This window comes from Bos mutus, chromosome 17, assembly GCF_027580195.1.
Source record: "Bos mutus isolate GX-2022 chromosome 17, NWIPB_WYAK_1.1, whole genome shotgun sequence".
In the NCBI taxonomy this organism is placed as follows: Eukaryota; Metazoa; Chordata; class Mammalia; order Artiodactyla; family Bovidae; genus Bos; species Bos mutus.
Window position 1 is genome coordinate 11596397 of NC_091633.1, and position 7462 is coordinate 11603858.

Genomic DNA, 7462 nt, shown 5'->3' on the forward strand with positions numbered 1-7462 from the left:
CCTCCTGCCCCCCGCCCTGCTTTTGCTCTGAGGGCTCCCTTGATATGTCACGTGCCAGGAACTCCCATCTCAGGCTCTGCTGGTGGAAAACCCAACCTCAGTGGGCCCTCTTTCCCTGGCCCCGTCCCATTGGCTTCTCCCTTCCCCAATGTTTGTGCTTTTTAAACTCCACCAAAAATGTCACGGGCAGGTTTCTTGCCTGGCTTCCAAATTCCCTGATAAATTCCACTGCCTGGGCAACCCCAGGAGAGGTTTTCTGGAGCAAGGAACCCCATAAATCACTCTGCTGCCACTCCGGCGTGGGCAATATCTTATGTAAAAAGGTGTTTCCTGGGAGCGCCACAGGCAGGAGAATCCTATTACAAGCCGCCCCATTAATTATAAAGAGTCAAGTCGACCCTTTGCTGCGATTTTTTATCTTAAGTCCGAAAACTGATTACCTTCACCAATACTTCCCTTCAAAAAAAAAAACTTAAAAAATAAATGTTTGAAGAACAAATACCAAAGTTTCTCCTTTTAGGGGAGAACCAACAGAGAGAGAAAGAGAGAAGGAGGTGGGGGAGAGAAAGTGGTGGGAAAGAATTTTTTTTTTCCTCCTTTTAAGGTAAAACTTACTGAACGCTTGGTGTTTCAATTTCCTGGACGCCTCCACCCCAGGAATTCGGGGCTGTAACTCGTCTCATGTTACATGTGAGGGAAACTGAGGCTTGCCTGAAGTTACAGGACCTAACCCTTTCTTCTGAGGTGGTAAGGTGGGTGGAGATTGGGCCAGGCTGGATATTTGAAGACCTGGGTTCAAAACCCACCTCCGCCTCTTAGAAGCTAGGACCCCGGAGCAGATGAATTAACCTCTCTGGCCTCAAAATTCTTCTCCTGCGAAGTGAAGAAGAAAAGCACCCCTTGCAAGGCAACAACATGCAACAACCAGCACAGAGGACTGAACACCCTTGCCTGGGTGACTAGCACCGTCCCCGCTGACCTGCCCTGACTCCCATCCCCAATCTATTCCACACTAGCAGCCGGAATAGTCTTTAAAAATTTAAAAAAAAAATTTTTTTTTTGGCTGTGCTGGGTCTTCATTGCAGCGAGCAGGCCTCTCTAGTTTTGGCGCAAAGGCTCAGTAGTTGTGGTACAGGGGCTTAGTTGCTCTGTGGTATCTGGGATCTTAGCTTCCTGAACAGGGATCGAACCTGTGTCTCCTGCACTGGGAGGTGATTCTTCACCACTGGACCACCAGGCAAGTCCCCAGAATAGTCTTAAGTCCAAGGCAGAGTCTTGCTCCTGCTGCTGAAACTCTTCCCTACCCCTGGCTGCGTTTCAGATAAAGGGCTGACCCCTCACCTAGGCCCACCGGGCCCTGTATTGTCTGGTTTTGCAGACCTTTGAGGTCTCTCCCCTAGACTCACCACAGTGCAGCTTTTTCTCTTTCTAGAACTCACCAAGCTTGATTCTGTCGCAGGGCTGCTGTCTGTGTTCTTCCCTTTGCCTGTCACACTCTTCCAGATCCCAGCCAAGTCAGCAACTTCTCATCTGGACTCTGGCATCACGTCCTCAGGGGGCCCTCCTGACCCACCGCCTGACACTCAGGGCCAGGACGAGGGAGAGGTGAGGGAGGCACTAACTTTTGGAGCAAAATATAACGGGTGCCACGAAACTTAAATTTTAAAAACAGGAAAAAACCCTCAGAAATAAGAAAAAAGATTGTAATGAAACAACTCTAAAATGAAAAATACATGTAAAACACATTCCTGGTGAATAAAATAGTAACATTTTTACATAAAGATAGGATCTTACCTTGCGCTTGGCCGTCTCACCTCACCCGAATGACAGATCTGTCAGACCCTGTCTTTATTTAAAAGTTTACCATTCTGTTCATTATGGATTGCTTTGCATTAGTTTTGAGTTTTCAAAATATTATATGAAATACTGTTTATCTTGATTCCTGAGTTTTGGGTCTGCATGCCCACTACATTTTCACCCAAGTACCCCGCTTGTCTCAACCAAACCTGGCCTGACTGCCTTTTAAAAGATTATTATTATTTTTAATTTTCATCAAAGGTAATGTTAACTTTTTTTCTCCCATGCAGCATGTGGGATTTTATTTCTCCAAACAGGGATCAAACCCATGCCCCCTGTATTGGAAGTGTGGAGTCTTAACCGCTGGACTGCCAGGGAAGCCTTCTGACTGCCTGTTTTAACAGCCAGTTATTCTCAGTCTCACCACCCTCTTATCCTACCACTATTCGAAACTACCAATTATTTTCTCCTGGTTGCTGTCCGTCTCCCCCAGTAAAATGTCAGCTCAGTGAGGGCTGGTAGCAAATCTGTCTTGTTCACATCTGTAACCCAGGGCCCAGGAGGCTGCCCAGTGCATGTTATTTCAACATATATTTTCTGATAACCGAATGAATGAATGAAAAGAAGATTCAGGGAGGCAGGTAGTCTGCCTTCCAGACGTCTGGACAAATTGACTTCAGGGGCTTCGTTCCACCTCCCACCCCCACTTTCCAGATGAGGAGGCTGAGGTCCAAAGAGGGTGAGGAATCAAATCATAGTCACACAGCACAGCCACATCGAAACTAGTCCCAAACTGAAAATCATATGGGGCTGAACGGTTAAGACTCTGGGCTTCCACTGCAGCAGGCACAGATTTGGTCCCTGGTTTGGGAACTAAGATCCCACATGCCTCGCGATGCGGCCAAAAAATAAATAGATAAGCAATTAAAGAAATAAAAATGGAGAAGTCTCCAGTGACCTGGAATGGGTCTGTAGGGATCAGTTCTCTCTGAATGCACACATTCCTGAAATATCATCCCCAAACCCATATTGCCAACGAGGGTTGTGCTGGGCCTATGCATCATCTTTACTATTACCTAATTCACATGCTTCTTGAAACCTTAAACGCTGTTTAGACAGAGAATGTTATCACTACTATAAATGGAGAAACAGTATCACTTCCCGGAATTAGATCTATGTCGCAGTAAATAAAAGGAAAAGCAAAATGATGCCATTACCTCGTAGCCAGCTTCTGTTGTGCTGAGACTCCAAGCCTGCCGGCATAAGCAAGCTAGCACCAGAGATTCGCTCTCAAACAATCAGAAGGGCTGAGAAATAACTGAAAAGGCAGTGAGTTACTGAGGAGGCAGCAGGCACCAGTTCCTCCTGTGGGTCGGTGTCCTGTTGGTGAAATAATAGTGTGGCAGCACCCCACAATGGTGGTGGTTTTGATCACAGGGACCCCCAAAAGGCCTGGGAGGCAGAGTCTTCATCCTGCAATTTCTGCTGGTGAGAAGCGGCTACTGCCTGAGCATCTGCAGCAGGTATGAGCACAGGTCCCCAAGTTCTCTGCTGGGCAACAGGATTTCTTTTCTTTTTGAAATGTTATCTGGCTATGCCAGTTCTTAGTGTGGCATGCAGGATCTAGTTCCCTGACCAGGGATCGAACCTGGGCCACCTGCATTGGGAGTGCAGAGTCTTAGCCACTGGGCCACCAAGGAAGTCCCAGCTTCCAGAATTTCTTTTTTAGTGAGGTTGGCATGTTCTGTAGGTGCCCAGATAAATGGTGTTCTTTCCCCCACATACTTTTAACATGAGATGAACCATAACATAAACTAACCCTTTTAAAGTGAACAATTCAGAGGCATTTGTTACCTTCACAGTGTTGTGAAAGCACCTCCTCCACCCAGTTCCAAGACATTTTTTGTCACCCCGAAAGGACACCCTGTCCCCACGAAGTAGCCACTGTCCATACCTCTATTCTGTCCAACCCCTGGCAATCAGCAGTCTGCTTTCTGTCTCTACAATTTACTTGTTCTGGACATTTGGTATCAAAGGAATCAGACCATATGTGGGATTCTGTGAATGGCTTCTCTACTTAGCACCTAGTTTTCAAAGTTCACCCATGTGTTAGCATGTACCAGCCCTTCATTCCTTTTTATGGCTGAATAATATTCCATATGGGCTTCCCAGGTGGCTCAGTGGTAAAGAAGCCACCTGACAATGCAGAAGACGTAGGAGACGCGGGTTCCATCCCTGGGTGGGGAAGATCCCCTAGAGAAGGAAATGGCAACCCACTCCAGCAGCCTTCCCTCGGAAATCCCATGGACAGAGGAGCCTGGCGGGCTACAGCCCATGGGGTTGCAAAGAGTTGGATGTGATTGAACACGGGCACATATAATTTATTTTTTAAAATTGTGTTGTCCTTGAAAGAGTTCCTCTGGAAATTTGTACTTGTTCCACAATTCTCAAAATATTTTTGGAAACCTTTGGAAAGTTCGTTTCTTTATTTTTTATTATCATTTTATTATTGGGAAACCCTTGTGATGACTAGACATTATATCATTTTTTTTCCTAGCCGTGCCTTGCATCATGTAGGATCTTCCCCAACCAGGGATCTAACCCATGCACACTGCATTGGAAGCACAGAGACTTAACCACTAGACTGCCAAGGCAGTCCCATGAAGGTAGACCTTATTGTGTCCTTTTTATAGATGGCAAAACTAAGGCTCAGAGAGTTTGAGTGGCTGGAATCAATCACACACACACTCTGGTCTCAAGTTGCTAACAGCCTGGAGATGGGGACACAGACAAAACATGGGCTGAGAGGTTATAATGCAGGAAGCAGTGAACAGACTGCTCCAGGGGTTCCTGTGGGCGACACTGGTTTGACCAGCTGCTTCATTTTCACTGGGTATGAGTGTGGAAGTGGAGTCTTTGCTGCTTCTGAGCAAAGAGAATATACACCATCAGGTTTTCCTCCAGTGAAAAAGGGATCATGGAGAATCTGGTGATTCTAAGTGAACGCTTCAAAAAACTGAATGCGTGCCCCAGTCTCCTTGGGCTTGTGCCCTCTCTGGTTCTGAAGTTCTGGGGTGGGGCCTGAGATGCCGCATTTCCACCCAGCTCCCAGGTGCTGCTGCTGCTGCTGCTGGTCCACGGACCACACTTTGAGTAACAAGGGGCTAGAAGATGTGAATTCAGGTCCCAGCTCTGTCATAAACTCTTGATGGGAACTCAGGCTAGTCTCTTGCCATCTCTGAGCCTCAGTTTCTTTCCCTGCTCACTTGGGGGGTGGGGCATTGCTCTCATCTGGAACATTCTCTGAGGCATAAAAAACAAGTCATGGTGTCATTTCCTGCGCGCTTGCCTGAAAGCCATGGACACCTGCAGGGGTGAGAGATTTCCTCCCCAAAGTCCCCCTGGAGCCCATCAGCAGGTGCTGGGGTGGGTCCCCAGCCCTGGCATGCAATGCAGAAAGAGGAGGCCAGAGGCGGCGAGGCCCCAGAGAAGCCGCGGAAGAGGTTTCCGTTCATCACAGAAATGGCCCATTTGCAATGATCGGTTGCCCAGGTGTTAATAACGCTAATGGCATAGGAAGGGTAAACTCGGTCACTTGGCTGAACAGGAGAAATATGCAGAGAAGTGCTTGGGTTTCCATAAATCAGCCGGGTGCAGCGCGACGAGGGAGGCAGGACTTAAAATTCTGGTCAGGAGATGGGTATTCTCATAATCCGAGCAGGAGAGGTAATTTATTCTGTTTATATCTTTTTACTGCACGACAAGGCTTGGGAGCAGGAGCCCTCCACAGCCATTCTGCATTTTAAATATTAGTCCTAAGCACAGTGGGTCAGATCTCGTGCTCCGGCTCCGTGGGGTGTTCATTTCGGGGCTGGAGGACAGAAACGGGGGAGAACATGCATGCTAGGGGCTGGAATACATGTGGGTTCACTGTCCAGTGTTGGCCAGAATTACAGCCTTGGGGCAGTGAGGGAAACGTGACGGTCCCCTTTTCCCAGAGCTGGAGGGCACAGCCAGGGGCTGGCTCACCTCCTTACCTGCTCAGCTCAGAGGGGTTTTTTCCCCCCCTCTCAGAGATCTTTTATTTTTAAATGATAATAAATACAGGCGATGAAGAGATAGAGGAGATGAACGGATACATTAATGCAGGAGGAAAGGGATGGGGAGGGAGGGAGAGAGAAAGAAACAAGGGCAAACATGGAGAAGCTGGAAGTCCTCTGTCTTTTGACCTTGGTAATTTTCATCGTGCCCTTTGCTCTTCTGGTTGATTTTGTTTAACCCGGCAAGGGGTTTTAAACGAAATCCAGTGAGGCTGCTACCAGTAGGAATTAGCATTCATTAGAGTCTTTCTTGAATCTCCTTTTAGAGCAGCTGGCGCGCATTCATTTGATTTCATTCATTCATTCATGTAGTTGCCAGACACAGAGTGAGATCTTACCTGCGCCAGGCAACCTCCTGGGTCCAGGAACAACGTAGGCTTCGGGAGCAGTTCTTAAGTCAAAACTCGGCTCTGCTACTGATGTCTGTGTGACCCCCAGCAGCTCATGTCACTTCTTGAGCCTCAGTCTCCTCATCTGTAGAATGGGGATAACAACACTCATCCTGAAAGGGGTGGAAGATCAAATTAGGCTCCAGATCAGTCTTTTTCAGGCAGATGTCCTGCATGTTTGGGAGACTTGGAAGCAACTGGGGAGCTTAACAAATGTGAAACACCTTGGGCACCACGCCAGAGAGCAGTTCCAGCCATGGGCTGGAGGACGGGGCAGGGAAATTTATTTTTAGGAAGCACAGTCCTCTGAGACAATGGTTGTGGGTGTCCAGGGACAAATGTCCCTCCCCAGCTCTCTTCCTTCTCCACCCAACCTTCCTTAGGAACCACCTCCCAAATTAAGTGCACACACGACCATGACTATGACACCTGCAGGGTCACTGCCAGGAGTGGGGTTGGGGTGGGATTTCTCCTCCCAGAGCCCCTGGGCCCTGAAGGCACTAGGGGAGCTGAAATGAGCTTATGGGAGTGGAGGTGGATTTGAGTTGATTTTGACAAGGATCTCCTTTTCTCTCCTGTCTTTCATCATTTAAGGAAGCTGGTGTGTATGTGTGTGTGTGTGTGTGTGCACGCTCACACGTGTGTGTGTGTGTGTTGGCAGAGGATGGGAGTGAGGATTGAACCCAAGACTTAGACTTCCCAAACCTTGGCCACAGGATAAATTGCGTCTCTCCAACATGGATGAACCTCCGTCCATAGTTCATCAGGCACTCTATCTATCAGATCTAGTCCCATGGGGATGGATCAAGACCATCCCCATGGAAAAGAAATGCAAAAAAGCAAAATGGCTGTCTGGGGAGGCTGTGAAAAGAAGAGAAGCAAAAAGCAAAGGAGAAAAGGAAAGATATAAGCATCTGAATGCAGAGTTCCAAAGAATAGCAAGAAGAGATAAGAAAGCCTTCCTCAGCAATCAATGCAAAGAAATAGAGGAAAACAACAGAATGGGAAAGACTAGAGATCTCTTCAAGAAAATTAGAGATACCAAGGGAACATTTCATGCAAAGATAGGCTCTATGAAGGACAGAAATGGTATGGACCTAACAGAAGCAGAAGATATTAAGAACAGGTGGCAAGAATACACAGAAGAACTGTACAAAAAGATCTTCATGACCAAGA

General features: G+C 47.5%; 1 non-coding gene across 1 annotated transcript; it reads right to left on the reverse strand.

Annotated features, from left to right (window-relative positions):
* Nucleotides 1–3424: 3424 nt before the first annotated feature.
* Nucleotides 3425–3497, reverse strand: TRNAG-CCC (transfer RNA glycine (anticodon CCC)). Its single transcript has one exon. It is a non-coding gene; the product is annotated as a tRNA-Gly (tRNA).
* Between the last annotated feature and the right edge of the window lie 3965 nt (nucleotides 3498–7462).